At 48.4% G+C, this 14,098-nt stretch overlaps 1 long non-coding RNA gene across 1 annotated transcript; it reads right to left on the bottom strand.

Annotated features, from left to right (window-relative positions):
- Positions 4,539–10,503, bottom strand: LOC110394262. The gene is made up of 2 exons (XR_002435481.1): positions 6,365–10,503; positions 4,539–4,990 (listed from the first exon to the last, which is right to left on the bottom strand). It is a non-coding gene; the product is annotated as an uncharacterized LOC110394262 (long non-coding RNA).

Genomic DNA, 14,098 nt, shown 5'->3' with positions numbered 1-14,098 from the left:
GCCTGGAGATCCCACCAGGTTAAAGGAAAAGCTCTCCAGCAGTATGAGAAGCTGAAAGGAAGGGACAGAAGGACACAAGGATCAGTCTGTACCAGGCTAACCTACAGCGGCACTCACTGTTTGGGGCTTCCCAAATAGAGTGCCAAATCCTGCTTCCAGCAAGGCTGCTAATGTTCATGCCTGTATGAATAAAGGTAAGGAACTCAGGGAGCATCTTTACAGTGTGGGATCTTCCAGGTCTCCTTCATGGGAAGAACAGGACCTACAGTTTCCCATGACCCCTTGAATCTGACTGCAAAACTCCCATTCAAGGAAGGCTGCCTGCCTGTCAGAGCAATGCCTTGGTTCCTGACTCCCAGCTCTTAATCACTGCTGGCTTTGGGTAAGAGCCTCGTCTTGACAGCACTCACACTGGCTTCTCTATGGCATGAAGTCACCTCTGGAACCACAGCTGACAGATGCCATCAAAAGCCAGGTATTATGAACCATTCAAAATGGACCCAGTGATTCACTCTATGCATCTGGCACACATAGATATGTTTGTGCATCTGTGTGTGCAGCTTAGCAGTGCTGCACCTCTCTTCTGGACAGCCAACATGCGTCACACACAAGGCACTCAAGCTAGAGGAGCTGGATCATCAATACTGACGTGCAGCCCCTGCTGGGCACGCACAGCATCTCCTGTCTTACACAACCCACTGAATCTGCTGAGTAAGTGTACTAAAGTAAAGATTTCCCACCCTGGATGTTAGCTAGCATACGAAGGACAGGGCTGCTGATCTTCTGAAAGGTCTATTGTGCCACGTGCTGGGTTTTCTTGCTGTTATCTGGAAAAGCATTCCTGCACAGAGCTACCAACACTGCTTCCTAAAGGATTCTGCATGGGTAACGATCACACTGCATTACTGTGCGAGCCACCACTGCTCACAGCATGGGTGTGTGTCACAGCAAGGGCAACAAGGCCCAGGTCTCTGCTGCCAAAGCCATTTCAGAGCCTCGCTCCAAGGAAGCTCAAAGAAGTGACATTAATAAAAAAGGCTCACTTCATGGCATGTAGTAGTGATGTGAGGGCTTTCTTTGTACCTCCAGTCACTCCAGTGAGTGAAAAGTTTCCTGAACACCAATGGCTTCTTGCATCCAACAGACAAGATCTTTTAATGTAAAGCTGGTATTGTGTCTCTTTCCATCTGTACTGCTCTGTCTGGTAAGGAAGAATTGCAGATCACCTCCTTGGCCTCTTTTCACAACTCAACATGGTGCTGGTGGTATCTCCATCAGCATCAGCAGAGATAAGGGGAACCAAGAAAAGAAACAGAGCACTCTGCTCCTGCCCCTGCCTCTGAACTGGGCCCCGTCAGCCTGCGTAGACCTTCCTGGAAAGAAGCTTTTGGGAGCCAAGGGAGCAGCCCAGCTATTGACTGAGGCTGTGGCTGCTGACTGGCATACGGGAAACTGGTGCTGCAGTTGGCAGGGAGAGCTGTGACTCACCAGGACGCAGGAGGATGCCTCCAGCCGGGGTGGAGCTGCCTGGAAGCTGAGCCAGCTTTTGTCCATGCTAGCCTGTTCTTGATTAGATGAGCTCCCTGTCCAGAGTGATCCATGCAAAGATGTGCCAACGCTCCAGTGGCCAGAACGCATTTATTTTTTATGTTGTATTTCTGGGCTGTCCTCCTTCCCAGCCTCTGGGGTGAGCAAATTAGAGCGTTATTAACAGAATTTATGCTTGAAATTTTTCTCAATTATGACAGATCTCTGGGAAAAACAAAAAAAAACACCAAAAAAACTTTACAGGAGAAGGATTAGAATTATTATTGCAAACTTCCTAGCTACATCTTGGCTGATGGCAGCTTCCCTGTGGCAAAACTCCATTTGGTTACATGAGCTTTGAGAGGTACACGTAATACAAGCACTATGTCCATGCATTTATATTAATCTGAAAATCACTGATCATATTCTGTACCCTTATCAGGCAGAGCTACTGTCCTGTCAGAGAGGGCAGAGAGCAGAAACAGCTCCAGGTGCACAGTGGGTTCAAGCCCATCAGCAGGTACCCAAACCTCTCTGCTTCCACCTGTCAGTCCAGACCCAGGTGAGAAAGATCCCAGGAGAGAACTGCCAGCTGGGGAGTCACCAAGAGCCACCAGAAAGTAACTAGCACATTGAACTGAGAATTAAAATGGGAATTTGGGGCAAGATAATAAGGTACAGAACAAATTCAGAATGGGGGGGGGGGGAACCAACAATGAATCAGGTGGAATTTAAGCAGGATCAACATTCAGACCATGGGGCTAAGAACAAGAAGATGGTTGAGAGGTGACTAACAGCTGAGAGGGATGTACTGGACAGATCTTTGAGGGTTAGTGCCTGGAAAGCAAGGAGTCTTGTCTGCTGGTGAGGAAAAGATTTATCATAGCAGTGTGTGAAGGACAGAGGGTGTCTGAAAGTGTTGTATGCTTAGGTGCAGGCAGGTAAATCACTTGGAGAACAGCTGACCCAACACAGATGCTGAGAGTTCAAGCCCCCATTTCATGGGCAGGCACTCGCATTTCAGTGAATCCCACTCTGGTTCCTATACAGGGCGCAGCAGAAAGAATATCCAGTCTTGGGATCCACTCTGCTGGGTCAGGTCCTGCTCTGTCCCAGACTTCCTGGTGAACTCGGGCAAGCCCTGCTGCCTGGATTCCCTTACTTTCCCTGCAAGACTGTCCCTTATCTCTCCCCAGGTACATTGGTCCTTACAAAGCTCTTAATGAGAAAATCCTCCTGCCGTACTTCAGGGCCACAAAGCAGTCCCGCCACAGTAGTTCAAATAGGACCCTAAAACACAAGGCCAGTCAGGTACAATGACTGATGTAGGGTTTTGTTTCCATAGCACCCATCAACGCTGTGAGGTCTACCGACAAAGAACATTTTCACATACTCTTCCCATGATCCCAATTCTTGCCCTAAGCCTGCTTATCTAGCTTGCACAGAGATGACTACAGTGAGAGTAAACTTTGCACGAATCACTTGTGGAGCTTTTCTCACCTCTAGCGCAAGGGCAGAACGTCAGGAGGCCTCGTTCTGATCCCTCCTCACTGGGATATAATTCTACAAGGAGCAGGGCGAGGACCTGTGTCAGCTTCACCCTTTTGTAGGAGCAATCATGCCAGCACGTTCCTGGGAGCAACAACCTTTGTAAGGGATTTTCCAGGCACCTTTCAAAAGCGCGTGTACAGTTGGTCTAACTCATGAGATCCAATGCTAGTTGTGCAGGAAAGAGACAATTTATATGAAGCTTTTTATACAGACCTGTGCTTCACTGTGCAATTGATTCTAGTGCCTGGGGCCTCAGCAGCTTCATTTTTACAATTTTGTATGACTTTAAAATATTGAGATCTTGATACCCCAGCTGCAGGCAGCTGGAAAAACATGAGCGTTGTCCTCTCTTGAAACCTCCTTTCCTCTTAATTCATTTTGAAGGAGGAAAAAAAGACACATAAACAACCAAGAGGCCAATATTCATTGAATGGTTTGGGTTGGAAGGGACCTTTAAGATCATGTAGCTCCAACCCCCTGCTATAGGCAGGGACGCCTCCCTCTAGACCAGGTTGTTCACAGCCCCATCCAGCCTGGCCTTGAGCACTGCCAGGAAGAGGGCATCCACAACCTCACTGGGCAACGTGTTCAGTGTCTCACCACCTCACAGTAAAGAGTTTCTTCCTAGTATCTAGTCTAAATCTACCCTCTTCCAGTTTAAAACCATTTCCCCTTGTTCTGCCACTATATTACATATATATATTATAGCTCTCATTTGAGTTTTAATCAAAAGTATTTTGGCCTGAATTACCAGCCATTTTCTGCCTGCTCTTCACCAACCAGCACGCTGTTTAACATGCTGCAAATGTAACAAACCGGCATGAAAACATAGTTCTACATTTGCACAGTCTTCCTGTTTTGGGTCTCTTTCCAACGTCTAGCACCAGGCCAGGCTCTAGCATGAAGCTGCTTCTCTGTAACAGCTCCTTGTTGAAGTCTGAGTGACCTCTTGAGGTTTTGGCCACATTACCACAGTGCCAGCTACCTACAAATCTGAGCACATCCTCAATATGGCAGTGATGGCAGTCACTGTGACCTATCCCATCCCAAACTCTGTCCCCGCCACACCGCTACATGAGAGGATTCCTAGATCAGTTCTTTACCTGTGGCAAAGTTCCAATTCACTGTGTCTAGATGCATGAGCAAGCTCAAGGCCAACCTAGATGCAGCTTCATTGACCCCAGCTGTCCCCCAGCAGTGCAGAATCCTTCAGTACAACCCGCAGGCAAGCGAGCAGCCAGCGGAGGAGTGAGGAAGAGCACAGGTCACAAGGCTGGATGCAGTCAGCCCACTTCCAAACCCTCTCTTCCCCTTTTCTACGCAGTTGTGGTCATGGCCAGAGAGCTGAGCAAGTGCAGGCCATTTGCAGGCCTGCAGCCAGAGGTCCTCCTGACACCGTGTGATTGGTTCGAGTCGCAGGGTAGCTGAGCTGTGCGGGTGAAGCCGTGCTCATATCGTCGGCATGAGAAACCTTCTGGCTTTTATTTGCAGATCGTTCTCCTTCCTTCCCATCTAGCCCACTGTAACAATACAGAGAGGGATGGTGCTGACTTACAGAGATCAGCCTTACAAATTATGAACCACCATTTCCCCGCAATAATAATGACAACTGATATTAATATCTTTTGCTTACAAAGTGCCTCGAGCCTTTGGTTGTCAGAGGCAGACTAATAAGACTGCAGTGCGCCCCAGAGGAACCAGACAGCAAGCACAGGAAAAACAAACATTAATTAAGAAGAAAGTTAACAAATCACTGTCTTCTGTGTGCGCGATCGCAGTTTCCTTTCCAGAGAGAACAAGCCACGGTGATCGTGCAGGGTCATACCGGTGCATGCTCTGATTTGCTGCTCTCTTATGTACTTCTGTTATTTGGTCATAGACGTATCAGGGAGAAATGCAGCCGAGCACCAGCCTGAAAGGAGAAGGAAGAGGTCTTGAATGCGGTGCAGGACTGACAGCACGATGTCCCCGCAGAGGGAGGCGAAGGGCAGATGTACTCAGCGTGCAGTTAGGCCACTGGCTCCCCAAATAACGTGAGGCCAGTTGTAGGGCATTTCTGCAACTGTGCATGAAAACGAGAGTGAAAATCCTCCCCTTCAGTGTGTGACTGTTGCAGGAGTCCCGAAGCTACAAAGATAAATCATTTTAGAGAAGTTTGACAACTTCTGCCTGAAAGACTTGGGCAGATAAGCCTTAGAAACCCAGACAACCCAAAAGTGGATGGAAAAACCCAGAAGCGGATCTCAAATGTGAACCTCTGCATCATCTGCTGTAGCTGTTTCACAGCCCTCTTTCCACTACAGACCTATTTATCATTATGCCCACGGCTCTCACTTGAGGAACCACGGCCAACAAGTGGCTCGCTGAAAATCTCAGACACGGCAGGAAAACTGGGAATCAAACCCTGTGCTACCATTCGAACCCAGTGGGCTCCCTCCATTCGTTCCGAATCAGTGCTGTGCAAGAGCTTGTAGACTTCAGCTCCACAGCAAAAGGAGAACAGAAAACCCCAGCGTACACCACCACAGAGAAGAGAACTTCTCTGGTCCTGAGATCCACCAGATGGAGCCATCCATGCAATCACTGTAGCACAAGGCTGGCTGCCGATAAGAAAACCTGACCTGGAGTAGCCCTAGAAAATCCTTTACTTTGCAGTTCTGCCAGGAAAATGTTCCAAGTGTTCTCAGCATTGGGCTGAACCGTTGGGTTCTGCTGCTACAGCGTCAGTCTTCAGTTTACTCTGCCCCTTCCAGCATGAGAGGCTAAGATCTCTAATTAGAAGGCATCATGCTTATGCGAATATGAGGGTTTTTTTGCAGTAGGAGCAATCAGAAGCTTCTCTTCACCCCCACAAACAAATGGAACATCAGCGAGGTGAGGTGACATGCCCCACGGTGTTCAGCAAACCAAGACTGATCTCCTTTCTCCTACAGCCACATCAACACATTGAAGCCATGTTTCTCCCCTCAGCCCCCCCAGAACACAACACAGCACAAAGCCCCAGTCCAGCTGTGTGTCCCTTCCTGTCCGTTTTGCTGCACACTGAGCTCTTGGCACAGTATTCCTACACTTTAGCAATTCCTAATTGCAAGAACGTTTCCAAGGAACCACTGCCTGGGAGCGCAATAAAAAGCAGTTCTGAGACTCACCTACCCTGACAAAATGACTGAGGGAATCACACCCAGGCCCCTATCCATACTGAACTACTGTTTGGCAGACATCAGTAACATCTTTATGGGATAGCTGCGGAAAGGGAGCTTCAAGTCTCACAACAAAAGATCTTTACCGTGGTACAAATTTGGTTGAGTCATCCATTCCTAGCAGTCCACTCCAAGTCTCCTTGTAAGATGCAAACAAAAGAACAAAAGATTATCATACTTTACATACAACCTGCTAAAATGTTTTCTTTCATACTGGAGCAAGTGCAAGCTGCCAGGGCTGGGCTTCCCCCCCATGGCTGCCAATCACTGCCTCTAATGCACAGGAATTAATCAGGCCAGCTGCCTTCATTAGAGCTCCAGAAGCATGTCACAAGCTATGCTCCCTGCCCATACCCACCTGATTGTGGATCAATAATCCATTCACAAGCAACAGTTGTGGTCAGGTTGGCCTTTTGCCTTGCCCTTGGGGCTGCTAGTTTGGATTTGACTCAACGTTCAGCTGCAGGGATGCTGATCTCTGTCGGCTCTCAGCCCGCCACATTTACAGCAGGGTGCAGACCTTCCTTTTTTCCGCGTGCTGCAGTGACAATGCAAAGGACATCCTAGGGAAGTCCAATCTCTCCCTGATCCCCTTCACGGTGCAGGTTATAAGTGCTAGTGGGCTGTCCTAGCTCACCAAGATGCTGGAATTTCTGTAGCACAGCTGGAAGCATTCCATAGTGGCTGTGTTGGTGAGCGCACTGGGCACATACACTGCTCACACAGCCCCAGGTGCTACCCCCTTTGCCTACAAAGCTGTTGGAAATCAGCATACGTGGTTTTGTGCAAATTAAGGCAGCTTCTAAACCAGGAAGAGGTTCAAAGACAGTCAGGATGCACAGCAGAAGTACAGTCAGCATCAGCTTCACTCACCAGAGTGAGGGAGCAAGAAGTAGCTGTAATTATTTGGCCGTAACATCTTACTGTTTGCAGCTGTGGGCAGCAGCTTGGTTCAGTTGTTCCTCACCCCGGTTGTGGTTCCATTTGCAGCTCGTCAGGCTGCTTTTCAGTCCTCCAAAATGGAGGAACTTAATTGCTGCTGACGCAGGAAGGGAGAGTAAAAAGAGCAAATCAAGGTAAAGAAGCCAAAAAATGGTCCCAATTCCCTAATGCTGATGGAAAAAAAAAAAAACATTTAAGAGGGGTGGCTGCTAAACTAGGTTCCTAAGTGCTTGGTTTACCTTTCTAGTTCCTGGATGACTTCTTTTTGATTTAGTTTCTCTCGCTGTAAAACTGAAATAATGCTAACTTTCTTTATTGTAAAGTGCTACGCAGGAGCTGAGGAAATATTACTAGGAAGTGAAATTGCAGTCTCACCCACTTGTACAGCTGTATGTGCAAGGGGGAGGATGCAGGCAAGGAAATGTACGAGTTACCGTGTCCCAAAATTAATACTGCAATCTCATTAAAGCCCAGGAAGGCTGTTTGGGGATCAGTCCCAGGATCTGCCACAGAAAACACCATCAGCTTGCTATTAAGAAAAATGAGCCCATGGAAAGCATCTCTAAAGCTTAAAATCGAGGGATGTTCTGCAGTAGTGATGTCTGCTTTGGGGAAATCGAAGATTTTGCCCGAGTATTCCTTTGAAAAAAAAAAAAAGGCCCCATCAGACATATTCAAAATTGCTAATAAAGAGGGTGTTTTCTACCCAAGTGTGAGGCTTGCCAACTCAGCTGCTCCACACAGGGAGCATCCCTTCCTTTCCCATATGAAGGAATAGGAGCTCAGCTCGAGTTCTGATGGGCAACCACTGCCTTGGGAGGCCTGCATCTTTTGATTCTCAGTAAGAGACATCTCTGAGTAGGATTTCATGGGAGCAGCTGCCAAATTAAGTTTTCTTACCCTTTTGTCCCAAATCCTCCATTGTAGGGATATATCCTTCTTCCACCTCCAGAGCCAGAGGCTTCGGCTGATCTGCTCTCTGCTGCACCAGCCGGACCTTCGCCTCAGATTCCACTGCTTTTTGGAAACTGGTGTAGACATTGGGCTGGATGCCATGCAGAGAGTTGGATGGAGTCCACACGCTGTCATAGGCACCTGTGTTTAACCAGATTGGGTAATGGAGCAATCCAGCACAAGGCTGTGGGCACTGCAGACAGACCTTCACCCATCAGTGGTGCTGATGCTAGAATATGGAGGAGGTAGATGCAAGGAGAAGCTGGTCTGAAGGGCCACATCAACAACCAGATGCTTTGGAATACTTTTCACAACCTCAGGTATGCATATGAAGCTGATAACTAAGCCCAGCATTCTTCCAGCAAACAGAAAAAGATTCAAAAAAAATACAGCTCAAGGAAAGAAGCCCTTTTGTCATTTCTCATCCTGTGTGCAGTGAAACTCTGGAACCCTTTGATGTAGGACCTTGCAGATACCAGATGTTTGCATGGACGGCAACGGGGACTGGAGAAATATTTGTAAAAGAAATCCATTGAGCATTATAGAATTTCAGGATTGAATTTCTCTCTCAAAAAGTCCTTGAACCACAGATTCTTGGAAGCTGGGAAAGTATTCTGGGAAATATCCTGCCTGGCTTGCTCAGTTTTCTCTGGGCCACTGTCAGGAAAAAGGCTGTGGAGTTAGATGAGGCCTTCTGTCTGAGTCTCTGTGGTTGTTCTTACACCATAGTCCAGTGCTGCATGGAGCAAGGCATTGACTCATAGAATGGGTTGGAAGGGAACTTAAGGATTATTTAGTTCCAACCCCCTGCTGTGGGCTAATTGCCCCCCACCAGCTCAGGCTGCCCAGGGCCCCATCCAGCCTGGCCTTGAGCACCTTCATGGATGGGGCACCCACATCTCTCTGGGCAGCCTGTGCCAGGGTCTCATAGCCCTCTCAGTGAAACATTTCCTGATATCTAATCTAAATTTCCCCTCTTTCAGTTTAAAGTCATTCCCCCTTGTCCTATCACTATTAGACCGTGTAAAAAGTCTGTCTCCCTCCTGTTTATAAGCTCCCTTCAAGTACTGGAAGGCCACAATGGGGTCTCCCCAGACCTCTCTCTTCTCCAAGCTAACCAAGCCTAGCTCCCTCCATCCGTCTTCATAGCAGAGATACTCCAGCCCTCTGAGCATCTTTATGGACTCCTCTGAACCCACTCCAACACCTCCACATCTTTCTGGCCTGGACACAGTGCTCGCTGCAGGTGGGCCCTCACAAGGGCAGAGCAATAACCTAATGTGTAGGTGACCAAGGTACAAGTGCCTCAGTCCTAACATCAGGGAGCACAGGTCTGGGTGAGTCCTGCCTCTGATGTTTTCAGACCTGGACTCTAATAATGTATGTACATATGCACGTGTACGCATGCATACTTGTGAATGTGCATTTGTACTGGATCCAGAGCCCTCCACTCAGCAGCCTCTGCACCAAACTGCTTTTTGGGCTCAGTGAAAATAGGTCAGTGACATGTCACCCCTGCCAGCAACCGGGGACGGGAGCTCTGTTTCACTCTTCAGCCTCCTGATGGGTAACTGACTAAATGTGGGTGCTGTCAGCTCACTGCTGGCCTTTTCCACATACAGCACAATATGCCTCCTGGCAGCCTGCTCCATGTTCACCAAGGAGCCAGGGGAGGGCTGGCCACAGCCGAGAGAGGCTCTGAACATACAGGACCTGCATCACCGTTTGGCTGTGGAAGAAACCTTGCTATTTTTATCTTCGAGCTGTGTCACTCAATTATTTCCCTTACCTCTTTGTGGAAAACCACAACACCAACGCAGCCCAACGAAGTAATTAGATCACGTACCACGTCTTCCAGCTTCCCCTTCCTCACAACCAGGGTGCTGCAAAAACAGAAGCTTGGCCTGGATTAGGTTTGATGTTACTGTTATGTGTGCATATAGGAGCGCCGAGTCTTGGCCTATAGGCACCCATACACTTGTTCTCTATGGAGCAGCCTCTAGAGGCAGACAGGATTTGACCAGCACCCATTTTCTAGGAAACGTTGAACACAGTTTGCAAGCCACTGAGGCAGAATTTCTGTTGCCCACATTTCTGCCACCCCGGAAGCCTTAGAAAGGACGACCAGGCAGAAAGCCAGGCTGATACCTCCAAGTCAGTCTGTCAAATCTGTTCAGCCTCATGCATACAGGCTGAGATTCCAGAGCTGACTCCTCTTTCCATCTCCTTCACAGGCGGTGGTGGTTTGTGGGCAGACCCTGCTCCACTTTCATGTGGGATCGTTTAGAGCAATTCTTTCTTTGTGTTAGTAACAGAGTCAACAAAACTTCTTTCCTACCTTAGAACCCCACAGACTGCCCAGCTGTGCACACAGGACAGCAGCCCAAAAGAGGCTCTGCGGTGAGGAAGTTGGCCCGAGGTGGGTGCAGAGCCCTGCGAGGAGCCTGAAACGTGACTGTCCTTGTCCCTGTCACACACACACACACACAAACTGCTGTGTAATTAGCCAAGGTCTGTGATGAAGAAGTGTAAACCATGACTAGAAACTTTCTTCAAAGATGGGCTACAGGAGGTAGGAGCCGGGGCCATTGTGGAAGGAGTTGTTGCCCTTATATCCCATACAAGATTAGAGACCAAGGACCAAGGAGACACAGGTAACATTACAGGCAGTGAGTGGAGGAGAGGTCTGTGTAACGCTGCATTGGGATACATCACGGCTGTGGGAGTGAGGCACACGTCTTAGAGTGTCTCTTCAAAACCCTGCATCTCAGAGCTTGTGGCTGTCACCCCTCTATGTTATCTAAGTTCAAGAGAGCAAAACCAGAATGGCACGCAGCCTGGATGGCTCCTCGGTCCCTTGTGGGTGCCACAGCTTTATCTTCATCCAGTAGGAGCTCAGTGAGTGGCCAACACTGGGCCTTGCTACAGCTAAAGGAAAGGTTATTGCTCTGCTACAGGCCATCATCAGAGCCCAAACTGACATGGTTTAATTCACAATAGATACGTGTTGAAAAAGGAAACTAAAAACAGACGTGATTTCTGCATGTGCAGAGAAGGGCAACGGAGCTGTGAGGGGTCTGGAGCACAAGTGTGATGGGGAGCGGCTGAGGGAGCTGGGGTTGTTCAGTCTGGAGAAGAGGAGGCTCAGGGGAGTGCTTAGTGCTGTCTACAGCTGCCTGAGAGGAGGTTGTGGCGAGGTGGGGGTCAGCCTCTGCTCCCAGGTAACAGTGATGGGATGAGAGGTGATGGCCTTAAGTTGTGCCAGGGGAGGTTCAGGTTGGATATTAGGAAAAGCTTCTCAGAAAGAGTGGTGATGCAATGACACAGGCTGCCCAAGGGGGTGGTGGAATCACCGTCCCTGGAGGTGTTCAAGAAAAGAGTACGTGTGGCAGTCAGGAACATGGCTAGTGGGCATGCTGGGGATGGGTTGGGGTTGGACTAGGTGGTCTTAGTGGTCTTTTCCAACCTTAATGATTCTATGACTCCCAACACTGATGGCAGCAACCAAAGTGAAAAGGCTTGCCTCATCCTATAGTTTCCATCATTTGATGTTGGATACCAGTGGTCACACATCCCTTACTCAGCCTGGATTACTCACTGAATTGTCCCTTGGGGTCTTTTTTGCATTCAAGTGCTTGCATAATAAGAGGAAATGTAGAAAGAAATACCCTGCGTGGCTGCCTGGCGGAGGTCTCCAGCCATATCCTCCCCTTGTCTAAGCCCTTCTGGGGTGGGAAGAGGATGGTGAAGGGGCTACGATGATGACGGGAGATCCATGTTTATGAGAACAAATTGCTTCGTTACATATCTGAATTGCTCGATGAGAGCTTCAAGTGGAGCCACAATGGGTCTTAAAAGCTCACTGGACTGTGGTACCCCAGCCCCACGCAGTCCTGGGGAGTCCTGGTGTTACTTCCACCTCCTCCAGGCCTGCAGGTCCCCTGCATGCAATATACATTCACTGGCTATAGGAAATGATGCTGATTTCCCATGTGACCCACATGACACATAATCTCCTGATCCCCTTTCTATGTAACCAGTGCTCCTTTTCCTGGCTCAGCAGACTGCAGCCCTCTATAAGAACCGGTGACTCATCGCCGAGGCCTCATGTTTGGTGAAAGAAAAGTCGAGCCAAAACTTTGGCTTGTGCCCAAGGAAAACACTTGTCAGCTCAGAAGGCACATGCTATAGAAGTAACCATCTCCTCTCATTATCTCAAAAACGAAGGGATTTTATGAATCCAGTTTACCAGTCTTCCCTGTTTGCCTTCATTTGGACAAGTGCAATTGGCTTCACCTTTGTTTGCAGTCAGGTTTCCCCCACAGTATCGTGGCTGACATTTAGCTGGGCCAAGTCTGGCAATAATGACATCCTCTTGTAGCTTACTCGCAGCTGTCAGACAGCCACCCACCTGCACTGCAGCTTAGAAGGTCTTATTTAGTGTGTGCGCAAGACAAGTGCCCTACTGGCTGAAAAGGGCTGATTTCCCATTGGCAAAGAAGGGTGCTTTCCACTAACCAGAAACCTCTGCAGCGGGAATAAATAAGAAGAGAGAAGATCTGAAACCCCTGAGGTGCCGAAGGGGAAGTAAAAGTGGGTTTAACATCAGCGAGTCTCTGCCAGCTTTCTATCTCTATGAAGGATCCAAGGTGTGCAATATTGCTATAACTCACGCTGCAGGAGCAGCAAGAATACCTGTACACTCTGTATGTAGGCAGCTGCTAAACTGCACAACCCAAGGCAGCAAGACTGGGAGGAAAAACAGAGACATCAGGGATAAATAGTTCACTCAGAGCCCAGACCTCCTTATTCCCTACACCGTACCCCTTCTATTGCATTGCTGGAGATCACTTTTTCCTTTGCATACATCCTATTGCACATCCAAACCAGTGCTGATTGCTTCCACTCGGGAGCTTACCCTTTTTATAAAGGCTTATAAGTTTTACTTACAGAATCGCTCCTTCGTGGATTCTGCATGTTCATCTTCTCAGCCCCTGCTTCTGTGAGACCTCATGAAGTCATGCTCTGAAAATATGTGTAACGGGGGCGTTTAGGGAAAGCGGCGGTGAGGAGTACTTTGTTCCAAAATTAGAAACCAGGAGACCTGGCATTGTGAGCTGTGGGCTCTGGAGTCTCCTTGTCTGGATTTTCCATTCAGATGAACACAGTCAATGAGGACAAAAGCTTGCTTTATTTTTTTTCCGCAGACACCTGTCTCTTTCCTCCAAGATGATGTTCCAGCTTTCCATTCTCCCTTTGAACAGCCCAGAACCTTTGCCAACAGACTGCAATACCCCCACTCTTCATGCCAGTATGGAGGAGAACAAGCTTCTCACAGTCATTTGTGTTCTTTTCAGCATCTTCCAAGAAACAGTTTCCTTCCTGGAGCCCTGAAGTTGTTAGTTAATGCAGGAGATCTGTGAACTTCGATCCGCAGGGGATCAGCAATAAAAGAACTGCATAGCCAGGGCCTTTCCAGAGCTAGAGGAAACCTAGGGAGCAGGCTAGATAATACCCAGCCATTGCTTCTTGCAGTGTTAACAGGCATGCACTCCATTTGTTTCTCAGACAACCTCGTGGGTTACCAGGTCTTGGACAGACCCCAACTCCAGGTCTATAATCACTTAGCTGTACTCTTCCCCTTGTTGCTTCGAGTATCCTTTTTCATTCATTAAAGCTGTTTATCAACTCATGCTTATTCTGGAGGTGAGTGTTATGGCAGAAGTGCCTGTTGTACCCATCTTGGATAACAGAGCTGTAGAATTACACCTCATCATTCCTGCAGCGAGGTCACCTTTTATGGCTTACGCAGAACGAATCTCTCAGAAAGCCAGCCAGTTTCATGACAGAGGAACTGGAGGTGAGCCAAGCTTCCTGCTCCTCTCCTCTCCTCTCCTCTCCTCTCCTCTCCTCTCCTCTCCTCT

Source organism: Numida meleagris, chromosome 2 (genome assembly GCF_002078875.1).
Source record: "Numida meleagris isolate 19003 breed g44 Domestic line chromosome 2, NumMel1.0, whole genome shotgun sequence".
Taxonomy (NCBI): Eukaryota; Metazoa; Chordata; class Aves; order Galliformes; family Numididae; genus Numida; species Numida meleagris.
The sequence above is the reverse complement of the archived record's forward strand: the minus strand, read 5'-3'. Positions and strand labels throughout refer to the sequence as shown.